The sequence below is a fragment of the Centropristis striata genome, chromosome 15, assembly GCF_030273125.1.
Source record: "Centropristis striata isolate RG_2023a ecotype Rhode Island chromosome 15, C.striata_1.0, whole genome shotgun sequence".
Taxonomy (NCBI): domain Eukaryota; kingdom Metazoa; phylum Chordata; class Actinopteri; order Perciformes; family Serranidae; genus Centropristis; species Centropristis striata.
In genome coordinates, this window is record NC_081531.1 from 15600165 (window position 1) to 15621419 (window position 21255).

The 21255-nt window shown below is 39.4% G+C and overlaps 1 protein-coding gene across 4 annotated transcripts in view; it reads left to right on the plus strand.

Annotated features, from left to right (window-relative positions):
- Window positions 1-21255, plus strand: part of cadm1a (cell adhesion molecule 1a) — a 395256-nt gene that overhangs the window by 76993 nt on the left and 297008 nt on the right. The gene's annotated exons all lie outside the window — the stretch shown is intronic.

Genomic DNA, 21255 nt, shown 5'->3' on the forward strand with positions numbered 1-21255 from the left:
GGCAAGAGGACAACAGCAGGCACCTCATGAATAGTTAGAAATAGTGTGAGCTGTAAGGCAACCTCATGTCCCATTGTTTTAATGACCTGTTTCTCATGAATAGCTGGTGTACTTTTCTGTTTTTTGTATGTGTAGGAAGTAGCTTTTAGATAGTAGTAGGATTTAAATAGGGGCAGAATAGTTCATTTTACCTTTATAAAATATATTTTAAATCAGTCTAACTTTCCCATTCACGTAAGATAAGTGAACATTAAGTTGACGGTGCATTCCTGAGGGGAAACCATAATATGCAATAATAGAAAAAAATCATCATGTTCTAAAATGGTCCCATTAAACACAAATAGCAGTGTGTAGCAGTGACTCTACCTGGTTAGAGGTACTGAAGTTGACAAAGGCTTTTCTACCCCAATAGGTGCACTCCTTGTTTACTTTTTCTCCAAATGTGCTCATACACTGGGAAGTGTTGGCTGTGTTTAAACTCTAAATGCATTTTAAATCAAGTTGAGTGTCAATATTTCAAGTGGCTGACCGAATAAGTAAATAACTTGAGTACTTAGCTATTTCTATCTGGCATTTCTTTTAATAATGCAAGAGCTGTGTTACTCAATTAAATTTGCTTGCATTGCAGCTGAAATACTATCTCTCAGTTTACTTGTAAGCTAATGAAGTATGTCAGTGAATATGAACATTGTTTGCAGTAGCATGAAGGAATAAGTCCAGGTTGCTTACAGAGCAGTTTAGACTGGTTGTGCTGAGATCATGGCTTATAAATTCACTAAAGTTGTAAATGTCAGTCTGCTCTTTTTTCCGGATGCATTAAAATGGTTCTATTTTTAAAACCAAATATTAAAATGTGGCTGTGTTGGGCACATTTAGTAGACTGTATAACATTTTCAAAATACAGCATGCAGTACCCTGCTCATTGGTCAGCCAAGGTCACAAATATCCCACTTGCACAAACAACCTGAGATTTGTGCCTGTAATACTGATATATGATCTGTAATACCAGGGTTAATTGTGTTGGGTTATCTTTGTGATCAAGACAATTTTATATAGTGATTATCAGTCTAAAAAGCTGCATACAACATAAAACCCTGGCATAGTCCTTTAAAAGCTGAATTGCTCTTCAGAATAATTGGCTAACAAACAGCTCATTAGCCCTGTTTATCATTAGAGACAGACAGATTAAACTCTTACCTTATTTAGTGACTTAGTCATCCCCCAGATGTTCTTTTATTGTCACGGCTGTATTGAACAGTTTGAAGCCTCCAAGCTTCCTTCAAAGCACTGACATTATAGTTCTAAATCAGCATTTCTGTTTAAAGGTCAGATGTTGTAAAATGTGGGGTTTTAAAGTCTTTTTTTATAATAAAGCAGGCCTAGGTGTTTTATAAATGCTGTGATAATATCAAAATGCTTAATCCACACAGAAATGCACACAGCCCATATTCAGAGACTGTGCCTTTAAATGAGCCGTCAGGACTTCTGTATGCTTGTGATGTCACAACTATACTATAGAGATTGAAAGTGCAGCTACAGTGCCTTTGCAGTCATTTCCTGGCTGCAGTGATGGTGCAGAAGACCCAGAAATGCTCACCAATCACACCAGACTGATTGGTGACTGATTTACTTTTTTGGAAGGAGGCTTAAAGAGACAGGCGCTGTTTCAGGGACACCAGGATTTTTTAGACTGCATTATAAGAAAAATAATGTTTTTTCTTTCTTTACATTAAATGTAAAGATATGAAATATGAACCTGAAAAGGACTATAATATTTTCCATTGAAACCTGGTATTTCTGGTATATAGAATAAGATTCCAGCAGTGGCTGCGTAGGATTGTTTCTCACATGCCTGATTCAGACATTTCCAATTAGTGTTGTAAAGGCAAAAAACTACTGAAAAAAAGATAGATGTAATTATAACCCAAATTTATGTTTTAATCCAATTAAATATTCTGCTTCAATCTCTCATGCTTGCTGCAAACAAAGGAATGCATGTACCTGTATTAACAGCAGTCCAACAGCACCATAAACCATCTTTATATAACCACGCTAACAACTAAAAATCTATTTAGGCTCTAACACTATTATAGGAAACTAATTAAGTCATTACAAAATATAGAAAGTCAAATAAAATAACAATCAGATCAGATGATGTGATAAAACATGATTACAGAGATTCAAAGCTGCATTTGGAAAGCTCAATAGAAGCTTCCAATATAAAAAGATAACAACAGTACGGCCCTACAAGCTTGTAAGTCTGAGATGGGAATGCACTGCAGAGCTACTTTGAGATTCACAGATGTACTGTACATCTGCACTGCACACAATCGACTTTAGTAGCTACAGGCCTGTTTCAGTGATGTATCCTGTGTCCAGTGCAGACTAACCCCACATGACCCTGGGAGAGGGCCACAGCAGGAATCGGCAGACGGGCTCCCTCTCAGGGAGCTCTAAGAGGTCATAGGGGCATCACTCCAAAACTTTGGCAAGGATACCCTCCCATCTGTTGAGAAAATAAGTGCTGTCCAATGATTGGCCATCCAATTGACTGGGGCAACACGGCTGTGGGTAGGCGGAGGCAGACAGAGAGCTCCCTGCCAACAGCTGCATCCCTGCAGGGAGGGCTGTTTGGAGTTTCCATCCTTTGCCCTATCTGGTTTATTTAAGCTATGCTCTCAAACACAGCAGACAGCATTTATTGCACATTTACATATATATGAGGGCCACTATTTTGACAGCTTTTTAAAGCAGCACACTCTGTGTTGAGATTACATGAGACTGAGGACAGAAAGCGAGAGATGTCATTCCATCTTGAAATCAGTAGATAATAGTGGGCAATGCTGCTGTTATCGGCAATACAATACCAGCAAAAAAGGATATGGCTATGAATTTACAAAATGCAATGGACACTGTCATCCCATATCCCCAAAAGACTGTTAAATCATCAGTATTAAATGTTTCTGGTATCCATGGAGGCTTGTTCCACTCTTAAGCACAAGATATGTCACACTCGAGGTGTTTTAAGGTGAATAAGCCACCAGACACTTCGTTTCACACATAGCTCAAGGTGTCTTCTGAGGGTGGAATGCATAAGGTGTGAGTCAGAGCCAGAGGCACCTGATGGCGTTCATTCTTGTACATAGCTTCAAGAACATGGTGTAAGAAAAGGATATTGCAGGATTTACATCTTCTTGATGGAATTTGGAAGTGTTCATGTTTTTCACTCTGTGTATTGTCAACTTCCAGACACTTTTTTGCCCTCTACACTGAAACCGGGAGAGAGATGTTTGAATCGGGCCTACCTGACTACCCATTAATTGTGCACTTTTCTAGTAAGCTGCTTATTGTTGGTGAATCTGTTAAATAATGGTGTAGTTAGACTCAAGGGTGTGCTACAATGTTTGTTTTGTTGCCTGTGTATGAAATGTTTTGGGCCACTTGTTGATGTGCACATTGACAGGTGGTTTGGCGTCCACAGTAATGCAGGTGTCATACTCAAGTGGTAACCTCCAGGCCAAATAAGTGATGTTAATGCTGAAGTGCCTTATACTGTCATTTTATCTAATTGGCCAGCAGGGGGCGACTTCACTGGTTGCAAAAATAACACTGTTTGTATGTAAATCAATAGGAACATAACCCTAATTCTGACTCGATTTCTTACCTCAGTAAACATTCTGAAAATGGTTTCATGGTCTCAATCACTATAGTTTCAAGTGTTCTTCAATACAGCATGATGTTAATTTTGTTAATCATGGTAGCATTTAGAATAAAATAGATGATAAACAGGGTATGCTTTAGGGCAGCGCTATCTTATGATTGACAGGTCGGTACCACAGTGCATTGTGTTTTTGTCTTCGAACTTTTCCCTTTCAGTGCGTTTTTAGTTAATGAAGGTTGATTTTAACATTTAGGTTGCTTAAAATGTGTTCTATTTGACAGAGATTCACTCTAAGGAGTTCTTTTGAATAACGGTTGTCCCTTGCTTAACAAGCTTGCTTGCTAATGCTAGCGTTATCTGATGATGTAACGTCATTTTTGCTCCCGATCTGTTCTGCATGTGCACTGGATGCAAAAAGCCAATGAAACGACAGCCAAAACGTGGAACTCAAGGTTTCAAAACCAGAATCCACATAAGAATGGGTGACGTCACAGTGTCTATGTCAACTATTGTTATCCAGTCTGGTTATACCTTTGCAGTCTATGGTTATACCTTTGCAGTCTATGGTTATACCTTTGGGGCCAAACACAGTGGTTTGGAGGAGGACCTCCGTAAACAATTGCTTCTTCTTCAGTTTGAAAGGAGCCAGTTGAGATTGTTCAGGGCAGGTTTTGGGCCTATTACTGACAAATCACAACATTAATTTTCCAAAATGCACCTTTTTAAAATGTATAAATCGTGCAGATTTGCATTGCAGTACATGTGCCGCACAAGCTGTTAAATGTATAAATGCTCCCAGTAGAAGAACCTCTCCTCATTATCTTTTTCTCAAAATCTCTTGTGAGATGTAACGATGAGGGTAGCATACACATACAGTATAAATATCCACTGGTGCATGTCCTGCTCTGGCAAATCCTAACCTTCTCCTGGGTTAAGTCTCTCTGCAGTCTCAAAGCCACCAGTCATGTGGCTGCCAGCATGATAGATGGCCACACAACCGATTAACCATGTTTTACGCTCGCTTGAATTACATAGATAGTATTTCTGTCAGCAGAGCGAACTGAGACAGGAGGATTAGGATGTGGTGTTTTTCACTACAGCATCGTCTCTGTTGTCTGTTCCTATTTTGTTCCCTTCAAAGACAAACACATACAGACACATAAACCCGTCCATACACAGTCTCTGAGTTGCTGCTGAAGTCTATAACAGTGTGAACATTGCATGCCCTGAATTCCACTATCTGTGTTACATTTATGTTGCAGTCCATGCTAAAGCCGTGAATAATATGGCATGAAATACCTAAATACATGTTGAAGTATAGTTCCAGAATAAGAGCACCATAAATATATCAAATGTGGCAACCATATTTTTCTTATTTCCTGCTTTTTTTCTCCTTTGTGTCTTCACCAGTAAATGTTTTTTTATTCAGTATTCAGATTTTTTATTTTAAAAAGTCAAAACTCTTGTTTCAATAAACAGTGAATAGTGATAAATCAAACTGCTTGTTGCATTATATATATATATATATATAACACTAATATTTTGCTCTCTACTGTCCACCAATTAGGCACAAGAGAATGTGGTAGTGATTTGCATTAATGAAGCAAACAAAGCTGACCATGATCCAACAGTTAACCAGTCAAATGTATTAATTTAATAGAATTTAATTGAATAATCTCTTGAATTACCTCCTTAAGGATGGATCTCCAGGTAAATACCCTTCCTATCTGCTGGTTGTTTGCCAAAACACTCAAATTAGAGCCTCCACTTAGTATTTTATGTTGTTGACTCAAAATTAAAAGATTTTGAAGCAAAGATAGATATTTCCTTGCCTGTCTAATGCCTTTGTTGTTGCCACTATCTCTATCAGACCGGGCCTCTTGTCTGACGTGTTCTGGTCCGGTCCACACAGTCTCGTCAGCTGTTGAGAGCGTTTTATTTCCTTTGCTATCCACAGTGTGGATATATATAATTATAAATATATTTACAACCATCTGAAAGTGGCAGGTGCTTTTCGAGCAAGAGGTTTGTTTCCTGGCAGACTGATACAAATCATAGCAGCAGCCACAACAAAGTGCTCTGAGCATGTGAGCAGCAGTTGATTGTTGGATTGCCGTTTAAAACTGAGGTTCAATGGCATCTCATCCTTGTTGAGCAGTGAGCTGAACGCTATCATGCCGGTCGGTTTGTTGTCTTTTCATGCTAAAGAAACAGCCAACAGCTGCCTTCTTTTTATTCCGTTTTTCTTTGTATGCTCTGCTGTGCTTTGGATTACTGTTACGACAGAATACTCCTCTTGAAAATGGCAGGAAAGATGAGCGTAATCTATTGTGGGAAATATAACATTTTGTAAGTTTTTTCATAGTACTAGCAGTTTGAAGCATCCTGCAGGGTTAGAAAATCCTCTTTTTCCCAGCCATGTTATTTATGTATGTGTACCTGTTTTATCTTATTTTTCGGTGCTTTGTTTTAAAGTCTTGTAGTACTTTATATCTTCATATATGTCACATGATTTACGTCTTTTTTGTCTCTCTCTTTCTCTCTAGGTAAGTGAGTTTGGCCTTCCTCTTCCTCCATCCTGAAACAAGCACCTTTCGCCCTAGCCGTCAAAGAATGCCCCCTGGAGATAGCGGGTGCCAAGGTGATTCATCGGTAGCGGTGCTGGTTAAAAATATTCCTCCTCCTCCTTCTCCCTCTGCTCCACTTCCCTCTGACTGTCAGAGGAAATTAAGCCAGCTCCTGTTCACCACTAAACAAGACTGGGAAGGGGCTCTGTAAGCTTGTATCATTTTAATGTCCCCTGACTCCTTCCAGGCATCCAATATGCGTTCCTGTTGTTGTAAAATGTGATGAAGAGGCCGGAATGATGTCAAGGCAACCGGGAGAAGTGGGTGTGTGCCTTTGAATGTAGTGGACAGACGCAGTGAAAGGACAACAGTGGTCTTTAGAGGGTGGCAGCATGTTGTCTTTGTGCTAAAAAGCTGTCTTTTCCAGTTCAGCGCCTGCTGAGAACTGATTATTAGGTTGTGGGTTTGTCCTTGCTGTGCATTGATGCCCAGAACCAATTAATCATTGTTCTTTATCTAGACCTTTATTAATTTGGGTCGTTGACAAAGTATGATGTTGACCTTGTACTTTGTGGGTTTTGTCTGTCTTTTTTCCCATGTACCTTTCCAACTAACCGATACTCATTAAGCATGGGTGGAAAATGAGTAAGCAGAATATGTGATCGCTCTATTTTAGGTCCAAAAGTTTCCACAACTCCGGGAAAGAATCCTGACCTTGACAGGGGACGATAAATAATTATCATTACAATGTCTGATACAGTTTTGCTCCATGTGATTATCCTCCCTCCCTTGTCCTTCCTGCTGATATTGGCCTGAAGTACGTTTTATCTTCACCTTCCAGGCGGACCAGATTAATCCAGTGAAATGTGTTTTTAGCTAAGTCAGTGCACTAAATGGGGAGAAGAGGGAACCCAGTGGTTCTGTGTCTCTTGAATTACAATGAGTTTGGCTCCTTCTTCAAAAATGGGAGAACGGTGTTTATGCTGCAAAGATCAATCACTTCATAGAGCATTGTTTGGGTTTTAACTTTTGAGGACCTTGTTGGCTTTGGGGATGACGAATTTTTCAGCAATGCTCCCGTGGACCCGACATCCTACTGATGCAATGAGGCTGCAATTGTTTTTGCTTTTGAACAGTGGTTTCTCAGATCGCCCGAGTTGCGGTACTATGTCTCTGCTGGAGTGGCTCAGCTGCGAAGTCATTCTTCTCCGCTCCAGACTGCAGCTTTTTTATTGGGAGATTGTGTGCTGGGCGAGGCGCAGCAAATTAACCAAGGCCTGCGAAGGTTAAATGCTGCTACTGGGGACTTTGTGCATGAGGCGGGCAGTGCCACATCATTGGCAGCCCCCTTCTAGCCTTTCCGTCTTGTCAATAATGGCTGTCCACATCACAGCCCATTCGTGTCCCCTTGTGAAACACTGTCCATTGTAATGGCGTCACATTACGCAGAACATACTAATTTTTGGCAGCAAAACAAAAGTCCGCCATTCATTTTCAACTCCATTCATTTTCATATTTCTTTGCTTGTTCACAGTATGGTTGAATGGAGCTTTGTTCACATCCGTACAGATGACCTCTGAGTTTTGTCCTGGCTCAATGGGTTGCTTGTTTCACTCTGATACAGACAGCATGGCCCCTAAAGGCCCGAGGACTCCCAGATGATGGAGTGGTTGAGACATCTGCCATGGAAGTACAGATGGTAGCCTTGGGTACACTGTACCCTGTTGAAGCTGAGAAATATGATTTCAACCTAAGTAAGCTGTATTGACTGAGACGTCTCCTGCAGTAGTCCTCAGGTTGTTGGTGCAGGCAGTGGGTGGTGGATTGATTACTGTACAGTGTTCCTACAAGAGAGCACTGACCTATAATTCTACCATAAAGCAGCATTATGTTGTTTACATGGACATACAGTTCCTGTGCATGGACAGCAACTCCTTAACACAGTCATACGTTGTTGCTTTAACCAGTTTTACTGGTATATACTGCTGTATTTTCATTCTATGAAGCACTGACATAAGTCTGATGATTTGCTCAAATTGAAACTTTTTTGTCGCATCATCTGTATAAAGCAGCTTCGCCTCCATATGCAGCTACAATTTGTATCATGTTCAATATGAACACACCTTAAGACCAGTAAAACTGTCAGTATTGCATTATCCAGAACTTTATGCTGCCATGAACATTATAGCCTCTGGGGACCACCAGCAGGGGTTTAGATATTAACACTTGTTGACCAAAAATCAATCTTGCAGAAAATAATTGTCTCACAGATTATAATAATTCAAACAAATATGAACAGATGCTTCTGATTTCAAACTCAGAATGGCTCCAAAAACACACACACACACACACACACACACACACACACACACACACACACACACACACACCTCAGTCATGCAAAATGCCCCACGGATGCACACTTGTGTCATTTTTTTCTTGAAAACAATTGTTTTGAAAAAAGCCTCCTCGAGCTCGCCAGGCTGTCCTCTGTTCTCCTTGTGCATTGCGTGGAAGGTGTGTGTGTGTGCCAGGCCTTCAAACACTGCCTGTCCATCCTCCCTTTGTACCATGTCTGGCTGGTGTCCTCCCACTACTGCTGCTTCGTGTTTGGAAGGGCCAGCAGGGCCAGCATGGAGAAGGGAAGGAGGGCCGTCTGTGCCCAGCCCGGCCACCTGGCTGCCCAGAGGGGAAGGGGGCGTGGAGGGCGGCGGAGCAGAGGAAGCGGGTCAGCGGGAAAAAGAGACATTCCCCCTCCTCTTTCTCTTTCCCTCTTTCTCTTGAGTTTTCTCTCCGGCCTTCTGTTCTATCATCCGCTCCTTTCTTCCCCCTTCTTTCTGCTTTCACACTTTCCCTCACACCTCCATCCTTGTTATCTCTGCTTTTCACTTATGCAGTTTTCATCATCACTATCGCAAAATGCTAACAAACTTCACGACAGGAAAGATAATGTATAAGTTGATAATGATAATGTATATAAAAACAAGTGTGGTTTAAACATTTAGACATTGTATAATTGTAGAAATCTATGTTCATGTTGTAATCATCTTTTCCGTCATTATTACACCATATTGAATATATTCAATAAAAATAAGAAACTTTTGATAAAGTGACTAGCAGTACTTCAATGCATAATAACTTTACTGTCTATTTAGTAATTAAATGGCAGCAGCTTCGCCTACAAAGTACTGCCTTTTTTTTTTTTTTTACAACTTACTGTATTTTAGAAATTGTGTATTACTAGAAATACATTTGCAGTATATTACTGTATTCTTACTGTTCAGTTTTGTCAGCAAATTACTGAATATGAACAGTACACTGTAAAACTTTTCAGTGTAAATTTACAGTAAATTCCTGTAAATAGCAGCATTATTTTAAAGTGCTTTACTCACATATTTTTTCTCCCAGATTACATAGCAATATACAGACACTGTATGACAGCAAGTAGGATATTATTCAAATTTCACTGTAAAGGACATCTAATGTTTGTGATGTTATACAATCGGAGTTGCACACGTGTATTTTCTCTCCAGAAGAGACAGATTTAGCGATATAACTAATGAGCTGTAGAGCTAACATTCCTTTTCCTTCTTCTTGTGCACCGTGCGTAATCTGTTCCTGTTTGTGCCGTTGCTACCTGGCTGTTCTCTGCCGTCCTTCTGCCACAGCCTCACTTCCCGTCTGCTCTCTGCGGTATATGGATTGTGCTTGTCCATGCCAGACTGGAAACTGCTGGGCATTACCTATGGTTCACCTAGGTGAACATCTGACAAACACAATCATGTGTTCTAGTAACTGGTGTGTGAAAAATAGACACATTTACACCAAAAGACGTAAGGAATACAGTTTTGTGTCTTTTTATATACATTTCAAAACCGACATTAGACAACTAACATATTACACATGCATTATCATTTACGTTTTCCCATAAGTATCACTGTTTATTCAAGAAATGCATCTGAAAATATCTTACAGTAAAAGAAAAACAACTCAGCAGGAACTCTAAAACTGCAACAAAATCAGGATGAACTTCTTTGTTCCCGAAACAATGATATTACAGGAACACTTCTGTACAGCCTGTCCTCCGCCTGGAACATTTCAGCACACGAGTTGTACCGTATATATTTCCCACTAAGGGGTTTTCATCTTTGACAATGACCTTGCTTGACCTTAAGTCCCAGAAAACTCATCCTGCTCCAAAGAGAAAATACAACACAAACAAATGCAGACATTTATTTATTTATGTGTACTTATATTTTTTATCTTAGCTCTTCAAAGTTCATGGCCCTTTCAATCAGCCCCGCATCATCTTATTTAAGATTTCCAAAGGGTTAACGTCTCTGTCGATATCAGTTATGTGTGCTTGCCAAAAGAAGTCGGCTTATATCGACTTGGGTTGTGTGCCTGATGGTAGTTTTACACCGTATTTAACAAGCTCCTCCAACAGTCTCCCGTATCACTATGCATGGAATGTGTGTAATACACTTGTGAGCACTTAACATGCATGTCATTATTCGAATCTACTTCCCATTCAGAAGACTTTTGCTCCTTAATTATTTTTAAGCTCTTCTGGAGGAGCTGACACATGGTCCAGAGGTCAAACTGTGAGGCCAGGTGAAACTAAACTCACCATATTGCAGTCTCCTCTGCCTCCTCCTTCCTCTGCCTCTCCCCTTGGGCTGATAATAGAGATTTGGGGCTCCCCTGCTGCTCGAGCCACCTGTGATATTATCTCTGAGCTCTACCAGGCAAGGTGGGACTCTTAGCCCTCTCTATGGGACAGAGGAATTAGAATTAACTTTACGGCTAAGTGGATCGGATGTCTGGATCTGAAGGATGAGCAGAAGGCATTAAATTGAAATTGTTTCTTTTTTTTGTGGGAGAGAAGAAACATATGTGCATGCATAAAAAGGGGAGCCCTCTGGTAAGGGGAAGTGCTTCCGTATAAAACCCGGATTTACTGATATGTTTACTGCTTGTCATACATTGTTATGCAGTCAGTAATAGCAACATAAATGGTTGATTTGAGTAAAATGCTATATTTAATCTATCCTGGAGTGCGTGAAATGGAACCATATTACCATGAAGATCAAAGATAGAAACACTATTGTATACACCATTGGTAATATTTGTAATTATAATTATATTCTATGTATTATAATTATAATGACTCAATAGAAATGTCTATCACAAAGTACTGATTATTTATTTATATAGCTGTTATTTGTGTTTTTTATGTCAAAACTGAATGGAAATCCAGCTGTGTGTTGAAGTCGATGATCCATAAAGCTTTGTGTTGTTACATATTCAGAGTAATGATTAAGGAGTAAAATTGGTGTTCTGTATATGTGTTATGGTCGACATCACACACACTAAATTGCATATTTTAATAAACCCTTTAACTGTCAAATCCATATCAAATTTGTATGCATGTATTTCACACAGTATGCATTGAGTCGTGCACAGTGCTTTGTCCGTTTGGTATTTTCCTGACCTTAACATTTGCTTTGCCCCTTGGTGGTGTCGTATTCTGGTCCACAGGTGGGCTGAGAGGTGCAAACAGGTGGGAGGTTCATTCAAATGAGGCAGTGCGAAGCTAATTGGTGGTAGTATGGTGGAAAATGTGCCTTTAATGTTGAGAAACTGATGTTTCCATATTACCACGTCCGTTCCTACTGCAATGTGAATCTGCTGCCAAACTTGTGATTTTGTCCACAAGGGTGTGACAAATTATAGGAGCAATCTTGCAGCAATCATAGGAAAATGTTTAAATTTACATAATACATTTTAGTTTAGTGCTCCAACTGGTAGACATATTCAAATCAGCTTCAAAAGTTAACATTTCATGTGGTGAAAGTATTAATGGTAGCCACACATCAACCCTGTAAGAAAGCATAATGGTGCAAACACTGCTGAGTCACACAGAATACAGTAGAATTAAGACTGAAACGGTGTTGGATTGCTGCTTCAGCTTCATCAACATTTTTAATTACCTATTTCTATCATCACTGTACAAATGAAACGAAGAGCCACACCATCACCCTCTGTCTGCAGTTTTGGTTCTGAACCAAAACAACAGGTGGACTCGGGGACGCCCACACAGTCAAAAACCTCAGGAACTACCACTTTGTAATTGCTGTTGTGCTTTTACAGTTAAAATAGGACTCCTGGTCATCAAGCCAAGTTCAAGCTTTAGCAAGTGATAATGAGATTTTTTAAGAAAATCAACAACTGAACATCGATGGTTGCATGCCTGTAATATTTGACTTGAATAATAGCACATTGTCCACCTTTTTGCGTAATGTAAATGACCATAACCTCACCATCCCTGTGCCAGCTGTGATGGTGCAGCTTGGTGTGTGTGTGTGTGTGTGTGTCTGTCAGACTTGCATGGTTTTCTGAGTTTAGTCCCCAAACGGTACAAGACCTGTCATTTTCTCTACATTTTGGAGTTAAGCAGGAACAAAGCTGTTTCTGTCAAATTCATCACAGGTAAACTGGTATTTGAACCATACAGAGTGTAGAATTTTGCCCTCAAAATACTCCCATTGTATGTAGCTGCTGAAATTCAAATTGGAGCTCTTTTGAAGAAAATTTGTAGGTGTACGAGGTGACTATTTTTGAGATGTTGTAACTCAAATTACCATGCTTCTGTTCCCTTCTCATCAACTGAGCTTTGCGGAATCTTAATGGATTTTAAAACAGCCGAAGCTTCTGTAAATGTGAGCGAGTAAAAATAAGAAAATCAAGCAGCCTTGTATATTACTCACCTAGTCCTCCACAATTAGCATCGCTTTCAGGAGCTAGTAGGACATAACATATAGGCTAATCACATAGGCATTATGGGTAATTTTATGGAAACCTCCCTGGGTGCACCTGTTAAATGGGCCTTATCATTAAGTATGTATATAAATTCTCCAGGGGGAAGGTTAAACGCTGTGTTTGTTGTTTTGTTCAGATACCTCCTGCTCCAAACGCTCTGTAATGAACTGGTTTATGTAAATCAGGTGATTATTTTAGAATAATCAGAATGGCTGGCTTTAAACTGGGGAATAGTGATGGTTGTGAGGAATTTTTTGATAAAATAATTACAGAAGTGGAAGCTTTTTTCTTATGTTTTCATTCATGCTGTAGTGAGTGTGCAGCCCTCCGAGTTAACAGTCTGATTTAATTGCACGTAACCAACTTTTTGCTCAAATTACACTGCAGTCAAATAGCACATGAGAAGCCAGGGACTATTTAACTAATGAAGTTAATTCACAATTGCATCACCTATCACTTCACGCTCATCCCTTAAAGCCCCTCACCCCCATATCCGCCATCGTCGCGCTCTTCCTGTTCCAGCAGATTCTTCTTTTTCTCTCTTGACATTCAGCTTAACGCTAACATACAGACAGCCCACTTCATAAAGCAGCAGACTTTCTTCTTTTCAGGATCAAATGCCACAATGGACTGCTTGAAAATCTATACCATATATGAAATCAGCAGGGCTTCAGGAGCGTGCAGCACTTTCTCAGGCTGTGTGCTTTCCATGTTGCATTGATCAGTGTCAATCACAACGCTCTACACTATTTGAAATACACATATATATATAGTTTATAAGAAGATATTTTACAGATTATTCCAACTATTGATAGCTATGTACTCACTGTACTGGCTAATAAATGACATCAACATTGATTAAAGTCAGTCAGTTTTTGACAGCCAACAGTTTAGCCCGATAACTTAAACCTCTTTATTTTAAGTGGATTAAAAGTAAACACACCTGAAAAGTCTGTAATAACCTTTCCATGCAAATATGTGCACATCCATGAAACTGTGCAAACTGTGATGGATATTTACAACAGATTTTTGGTTAATGCATTTTACTCCCAACTTTTATTTTCTAACCAAAACAGTCTGACTGTTTATTTAATTTTGTATTTTTTTGCCTCGTCCGGTTACTTTATGTGCAAAATCACTGCATTAACCAGATCTCAGTAGTTATAGGAGAGGTATAGATTTTTCAAATACTCCTTTATGTAATAATTACATAAAATACATTTTATGTTGAAATACACATACATTGTCCATATGTACTATCAAATAGCCAGGGGATGCTGTAATGATAGATTTGTCCACATTAATCTGACTCCAGCATGAGTCCGATTGAAGAAATGGGGGACAAAGTCTCTGTCCATGTAAAAACGCTTTGTCATGTCTAACTGAAGCTAGTATTAAGCTTCAGGAGGATGAATCAGCCGAATGAAATGGGTGCATTAGAAGTTTTCAACAGCCAAAAGCCTTTTTTGCTTGTGCAGCTGTATAAAGGTATTTCAAACTCTAGATATTTTGATCAACACATTGCTTAAAAAGCTTGATTTGAGAATTTTCACTCTAATGTGTGGAAGAGGTTCTCCAATTCCCTTATTTTGCACCGATTAATATTCAAGAAAATTACACAATGTTCCCAGTGGGGCACAGCAAGTCTGCTGATAAAATCTCTTTGATAAGACTTCTTTTACTGTGTTTTCCTTTGTCACCTCGTCAAATGCTGCGTAGTAAGTTTCTGCCTCTAAGCATTTTGGCTATCACTGCAGAACAATGTGCTGAATAGTCCTTGTGGCGTCAATCATTCTGAAATGTTCTTTCTTTTTTAAATCACAATCACACTTCATGAACCAAGCTTACAGTACCTTGTTTATTCCATTTATCTTTTATCCTGGCTTTGATGAAGGTGCCATTCAACTTTTGGCAAGTAATACTGATGACTATTTAATTGCTTCTGAATTTTTCTTCCTTCATTTACAAGCAATTCCTTGGCAATTGTTTTCTCCCACTTGTTAGATCATAGGTCTATTTTACAGCTATGCTTAACTACATTTCCACACCATGCACACCTGTGTTGTGAGCAAAGCTTTAAAAGAGACAGCGAGAGAGAATCTCATCCCAGAATAACATGCACAGTTTAGATTGGCCTTTTTTGCTGAAATCAAGCATTGGCATTGCATTTTTACACTAATTTGGCCATTGGAATTGATGTGTTGAAAGTGTTTCTTAAATAGCCACATGGTCCTGGTCCTCCCAGACAAGCTTTGACTTCCAGTTAATAACTTGCCTCTGTGATCACAGACTGCCTGAGTTGGTAAAATGTTCAGTTTACTTGTAAGACTGCATCATTTCTGGTGACAGTCAGCTTTTTTTTCATTGGGAAAAAATGTTGAAAATACTCTGTATAATCCACATCTACACATATAAAGGGAAAAAGATGAAGCACCATCCCTGTTATTTTGTGCCCTTCAGAATGGAATCAGTTTCCAGGTGGTCCAATTTCGTCTTTTTTCTCTCTTTAGAGATAGTTTCTTGCTGATAAGCATATAATTGCTTGACAATTTCAGATTTTGCCGCTCTGACCTGATTTCTACCTTCCACGTCATGGCTTTTCATCAAAAGCCCCCTCGGAGTGCGACGCTGGAGTTCACCTCCCACACTGGATGTTTCACTTCCACCAGATTGCCCGCTTGTCTCCTTGCTCTCTCATTTATAGCACACAGGTGGCAAATGTAGCAAACTGGACGAAACATTTCAAACCCCCCTCAGCAGCAGTACGGATACACTCTGAAATGAGGGATCTGGGATAAGCAGGCAAAAAGTTGAAACTGCCACAAAATCACGATTGACCTTCCGCTAAGTCGTTCTTACATGCTTTTACAACCTGTCTGAGCTTCTAAGTGTCTGCTGTACCACAAAGCTTCACCGAGGCATTGATTTTATTCCCTAGCAAAGATCCTGTTTCACAAATTGTGATGATGTTCCCTGGTTTTAATCTTTATGATTGGACTTATCGCTCTAGATTAAACACTTGGCAGTCTGTATTGACACAAGGGTCCATCGAGGGAGGATAGATACCTGGGGAGGCAAGAACTCTGCGGTTATTAAATATCACTCCATCCTGCCTCCCGGTTGTTTATCTTTCATTATGCCGGATTTTATTAAAAAATGCTTATGGAAATCTCTGCGAGCCCTGGCCTCTCTCTGGCCTCTCCTGTGGGACTCGAGATGAGAAGGAGCATTTCATTTGCTGTGTTCTCTCAAGCAAGTCTCATGGCATTGGCCAGTGCTTGTTATTAGCAATCCTAATGACTTCTACATTTGATATGAGACCTCTTGCCAAAGCTTCCTAGTTGGTGGCTCTGTGGCTCTCTCCCCTGAGATACTAACTACTGCCTCCTGCTCTTTTGATTAAACTTTCATATGGCAGTGAACTGCACCATCTACCAGGGACTGAGTCACTGGCTCCATCTCCCTGCCATTGTTTACCCAAGTGAAAGAGGAGAGGATATCTGATGTGCACCAAATGAGACTGCTGAAGGAAAAAGCGGATTTCTTAGTGGAGTCTCTGCAACAAATACAACTACACAATGGTGTGGCCTGGGTAAGCAGCACAGTGTTTGTTCAGTCTTTAGAAAGTGGGTTTGGGTGAAGCTATAGCTGTTACACAGTGACAGGCTATCTCTCCTCTGCTCAATAATTCCTGTGAGCTTTGGTATTTGACTTTTTAATGGAAGTTTCTGGCTTTTTACTGACACATCCTGGTATTAGTTTCGGCCCCTAACGAAATGTGCTGACTTTGAGTACCAAAACATCTCCAAAACTGATTTGCATGTGCAACTTCACATCCTGTCTGAAGCATAACCATAACTTGAGCCTAATTTAACTTTTCCCACAGTAGTTTTAGGATACACATTGCATCTATTGATTTGTTCCAGGAAAAAAACATATGCAGCGACTCCTGACTTCGTTAGAACCACAAGTTGTTTGTTCGGAGCTCTGTAGCCTTTCCCGTTGCCATTAGCACATGTCTGCTTGTATTGACGTCCTGTCAAGCCACTAGCAATAGGGGTGTATTCTAGGTGCTAAATGGCTGAGGTGAAGTCTGAGTGTGATGGTGACTAAGCTCCCACTTAGGGCCCTTTTCCCACCATCTAATAGAGTGCGGCCAAAGTTTAGGGCCATAATAGTGGAAGCTCATTTATCTGAACCCCAGGCCTCCAACCATTGGACCAAATGGGTGGAAAAGTTAGCAGCAAGTTTACCACTGGGTTCAAGCTAGGTGATATTGATAAGCTTGTTTGCTTGACAATTGCTACAGTACATAATAATGGTCTACTAATAAGAAAGTCACATTTAGATGCTGATGTTGGCAGTGATACAGTCACCTCTGCTGTAAAATGCTGCAGCTGCTTCAACTTTTGCTTTTCCTTGTCCAGATTTCAAGAAATCTGTCTTGGAGATTTTGCTTTCACCTCAAAACAAAAAAAATATTTTCCTCTAAACTGTGGACAGACTATGTGTTCTGTGGATTTTCCATCTACCTAACACTGTCTGCTGTTACTGAAAAGAGTGTTGCTTTTGAACCTTCTAAATACTTTTTCACTGAGTGACACAAGCTAAAATCAATGCACCTCCATTGTATTATGGTGGAGACCTGAAACCAAAATATCCTAAATCCTTTATAAATGGTACCAAAAATGTCTACAGAGAGAGAACACTAAAGGGAAGAGAGGAAAAGATGCCCTTTCGGATGAGCTGACCCTTCAAATAGACTGGGAGGAGAAAGGCAGCGTTGTGTTTGAGGAAACAAGCAGTTCACCTCTGTGAAACATGTTCTCCTAAAATAGTCCCAGAAGACAATTGTTTCGACAACGGTACTAGGATAATTAATTCAAGGCTTGGTTAAATATGTAAATATATGTCTTGATTTTGTTTTTAACAACAGTGCTGACAAATCCCCAAATTCCTCAAAGTTCAGTGTTGATGTCAGCTGAAGGGTTCAAGGTTAGACTTTTTTAGCAGATGTGGAGTTAAAATTTTCCATTCATACAATGTATTTTAGAAAAAGTGGTCGTTTTTTTCTTATGTTTGATTGCCCGTGTTAGATTAGGCAGCAGTCTGTTCACCACAATTATGTAATGTATTTTTTTTCTCTCTTGAATTCTCTCACAATGAATAAATAACTACATTTTAAAACTCCAGCAAATTTAATATTACAGCTATACTTGTTATTACAGCTAAACCTATTGTGCCTCCATTGTTGATGGGGTAATCAAATAACGCTGAGTCACTGCCACCTTATAGTTTGAGTTGGATGTGGACTATTTACAAGAGATCCTTATCCACGAAAAAGCTGGTGCACTGCTTTTAAACTCGACGGGCAAAAATATGTATCCATTTCATTGTTGCACACAGAGAGAATGACACCCATGACTCACTTCTTCCCATTTGCTGAAACAGTGCAACATTTCAGCATTCTTCTGCACACACAAAGGCACACACACACGCGCACCTTTTCAAGTTCATCCGTCAGTCAGTCTATTAAGGCCTCTCAGGCCTCCATAATGACCTATTGTTCAGGGATTGAGGGTCACTGATGGCCAGGGCTGATAGTGTCTGAACCATGTCTCCTTGGGTGAAGTGAAAGTCTTTTGATTTACATCAGGCTCATCCCTGCCACCTCCTCCGTCTCGACACCGGTGACAAAAGAGCGATGCACATGCTGATTCTTCGCCCAAAGACTGATTGATCTCATTCGACCCAGATACCAGCAGAAGAGAGACATTATTACCTTTGTTCGGGAGCACAGTGGCACATTTCAAAGGAGGGTGAACTAAGTCACTGGGAGTGTGTGTGTGTGTCTTTGACTAAGCCTTTTGATGACTGCTCCTTCACAGTGGAAGTTTAGAAAGAAAAGGTGATCCATGTAGACATAAAACCTGCACAAATCTGATTCAAATTTAAAAGGGGATAAGCTGCTATGACATATTAATGTTAATCCTGGCAGATACACTTATGGTCTCTTTGGATTTGAACTTTTCCCTCATGATTTCCCTCTCCCGTGCTGTTCCTTTGTTGTTTTACTTGAGACAGCCCAAATTCATTTTGGTTAAAGTTCCCATCTAAAGTCTCAATCCAACACATCCCTGCAGCAGCCACTTGCACATTTCAAAGCTGTCTTCATGATTGCAAGTGTCTTAATCATTGAAGTCAGGTGCTGTACTCTTTTTCTCTTTCCCGGAATGAAAATCTGACAACATTTCAGTCTTGACAAAGCATGATGTTGATTCCCATCTACACTCAAAAAAAAAAAATGTTGGATTTACTTAAAAATGTTGTTTCAAGTGGTTCCACGTAACTTTGTTAAGTAGATGTTAATAAACCTGTTTTCATACCACTTACTCAATATATTGAAGTATACTGTACAACAGTGACTTAAGTGACTTCAACTTAACTGGGTTACTTTCTTTTTATGCATGAAGTCTAAATTAAACTTATTTCATATGGTTAAGTTCAGCGAATGAACTGGATATACATTACTGCAATACATGGTTATTGAGTCAGAGTAACTTGATGTGGTTAAGTTAGTCTTAATTGAGTTTAATTTGTTCAATTAAAATGATAAAAATAGAAAAAAGCTGTTAACAGAGGGGGAAATAATCACAACTTTTCTCCAAACAGCACTTTTATTAACCACTCAAAGCAGCCTGTTATACAAAAACACTTTTGAACACTTGGCATAAAAATGCTTGTACTTGCACATGTATGAACATTACATGTTTACCAAATAGTTTAATGTATTATTAGCTGAGATTTAAAGAGCACCCATATCAACATTTTAACATAACATTGTAAAGTGCCATTTTTTAATTTCAATAAACATATTGCAAATAAATTCAAACTCTTAGCTCCAGCCATGGCAAGGGCTATGCCTCTTGGGCAGGGGTCACATGAGGTTGCCAGAATCTTTTAGGGCTGAGAGAGGCAGTTTATAACAACTGAAACTGCTGTACATGTAATTTGACAATCATAACACAATGACACATAATCATGTCACAGAAAAATCATGACAAGAAGAACGCTCAAACAATCTTTACATCAGCAACAAGCAGTATTTGGTCCCTGGTCAATAGTTTGAAACCACTGCTTTAGAGTCCCATTTGAAACTTCTACCTTTCAGGCACAACAGTAACAGTAAGAAAATACAAAAAATGTTAACAGTAAGTCAAAACTATAGCTGAAGTAGTCAAAATAACAAAACCATTTCAGCGCAATAATCCGTGTATCGTTCGTTCCTTCCATTTTCAATTGGTAATCAAAATCAAATATTGAAAAATTGGTTCTTTTGTCATTTGTTGTCCATTATAAAATAAAATAAAAAATGCTTGTTTTTTCATATTTCAATCTTTGGCTCAGATCAAAAATAGGAAATGGAAAAACGGGAACCAGGACTGAATTTGATTTTAATATTTAATTAGTCTGGTTTACTTCACCAGGAAGTTTGACTGTGGTCCAGTGAGACGCCATTCGCTTCTCCGTAGTCAAACCAGCCCCCCCTACATAATGTAGTGACCCGTATTGTGATATTTATGGTAAATTCATTGAAACTGCTCAAAGCGAGCTGACATGAAGGATAAACACTTTATGGTCATTCTTTCTCACCTTTTTTCAGTATAAAACTCTTACCAGCAGAGAGGAGATGAAGTGTTAGCTTTACATGAACACACCACGTCAAATAATTAAATTGTGTCGGGCCGAAAATGTATTTGTTGTGTCGACGTGCGGTTTTCAGTTTTCAGAATAAAGTGTTACACAACCTGGCCAAAAACCAGATAAATATGGAAATAAAAATTAATTGCATGGTATTCACCGAACTGTTCACTGTGGTGTGTTCATGTAAAGCTAACACTTCATCTCCTCTCTGCTCAGCTCGCTCTGAGCAATTTCAATGAATTTACCATAAATATCACAATATGGGTCACTACATTATGTACTGGTTTGACTACTGAGAAGCGAATGACGTCTCACTGGACCACAGTCAAACTTCCTGGTCACGTTAACTAGACCAATTTAATATTAAAATCAAATTCAGTCCTGGTGCCCGTTTTTCCATTTCCTACTTTTGATCTGAGCCTAAGATTGAAATATGAAAAAAACAAGCATTTTGTTCGTTTTTTGTGTTATAATAAAAAAAACAGTACATTTTTTATTATT